The following is a 1,921-nucleotide window of genomic DNA, read 5'->3' as shown; positions in this document are numbered from 1 at the left end:
GATTCTCCCTAATTCTTTCACAAAGTCCAATTTGGGAAATATTGGCATAATGCATGTCATGATGTTGATAACAAAGAATGGAATCCATTTTCTTTCTCTTTTTTATAGCAAATATATGTTAAATAAGTTGAAACAGACCCATTGAGTACCTCAGAATTGAGAACCTCAGTTTCAGAAAGGAGGTTAAGTAAAAACGTTAACCCTGAAATGAGGGTTACTCTGGGTTTTCCCTATGTCAAACCTGAAAAAGCAGGGTAAAGTCAAACTTGTTTCTGAAAGAGAGGTAACTTGTACTCAGAGTCAGTTACCATGCAACTTAAAGTAGAGAAGGGGCGTTTTCATTTAAAAATGGTAATGGAAGGTTCAAGGTGGATGTCCAGAGGAAACTGGTTCCATAGATGGGGGGGCAGCAATGGAAAAAGCTCCATCTCCCTTAGTTTTTAGATGGGAGCGAGGGATAGAGCCCTGTCTGAAGATCTTAAAAGCCTGGAAGATGACAGAGTAGTAAGAAGATCCGTAGCATAAAAGGAGCTTGATCATTAAGAGCTTTAAAAACAAACTAGATTGAAACTGAATCCTAAAATGGATCGGCAGCCAATGAAGCGAAGCTAAAATTGGGGTGACATGATCATATTTATTTGTCCCGGTCAGCCACCTTCCAGCCAGTACCATTTTTGTACCATCTGGAGACATGCAAGTGATGACTGAGGAAGACCCAGATACAATGAGTTACAATATAAGCATAAGGTAAAAAAAGCAATAAAAAACTATTAACAGAATGAATTGGTTTGGTTAAACATAATTCTGAGTCCAAGGTGACACCAAGGTTCCTAACCAGGGGAAGTGATTACCCAGCTCCTTAATGAGACTACTTCTCAATTTTGGGGGACCAAAAACAATTGTTTCTGTTTTTTTTCATCATTAAGTTGGAGAAAGTTATTTGATAACCATTTCTTAATGTCCCAGATGCATTCCAACAAAGGTTCAATAGAATTGCCAGCTTTCAGCGGCAGGTAGAGCTGTGTATCACCAGCGTAAAAATTAAATGAAACTTCTTAAAGGGATAGTTCACCCAAAAACGAAAATGTGATGTTTTTCTGCTTACACCTAAGGCATCCAAGATGTAGGTGTCTTCGTTTCTTCAGTAGAACACAAATGAAGAGTAAAAAAAACATGGACAGACAACTACAAATTAAACCCCGCGGCTCGTGACGACACATTGATGTCTTAAGACACGAAACGATCGGTTTCTGAGAGAAACCGAACGGTATTTATGCAAATATATCACCTCATATCAGACGAACGCTTCAGCTCTCCAGACCGACATCACTTCCCGTGAGTGAGGTCAAAATAGCGGCCGGGTCATAGATATGTATACGTAGATACCTCATTCGAGCGATCCACACCATGATCCACGCAGGCACTAATGAGGTATCTTTGTATATATCTATGACCTGGCCGCTATTTTGACCTCACTCACAGGAAGTGATGGCAGTCTGGAGAGCTGAAGCGTTCGTGTGATATGAGGTGATATATTTGCATAAATACCGTTCGGTTCTCTCAGAAACTGATCGTTTCGTGTCTTAAGACATCAATGTGTCGTCACGAGCCGCGGGGTTTAATTTGAAGTTGTCTGTCCATGTTTTTTTTACTCTAATAGAATTCGACCCCATCGACAAGCATTATACGACTGACACACAGCAACGGTTGGAGTTAAAAATCTTCATTTGTGTTCTACTGAAGAAACGAAGACACCTACATCTTGGATGCCTTGGGGGTAAGCTGATAAACATCAAATTTTCGTTTTTGGGTGAACTATCCCTTTAATAATGTAAAACTTAAACTGTGCTAATAATAATATCCACCAGTGGATGCATATATAAGTTAAAAAGAAGCTGACCCAAAATATAGCCCTGGGGTA

The sequence above is a fragment of the Gobio gobio genome (genome assembly GCF_949357685.1).
Source record: "Gobio gobio genome assembly, chromosome: 4".
NCBI classification, from domain to species: Eukaryota; Metazoa; Chordata; class Actinopteri; order Cypriniformes; family Gobionidae; genus Gobio; species Gobio gobio.
This window is presented reverse-complemented; position numbering follows the sequence as displayed.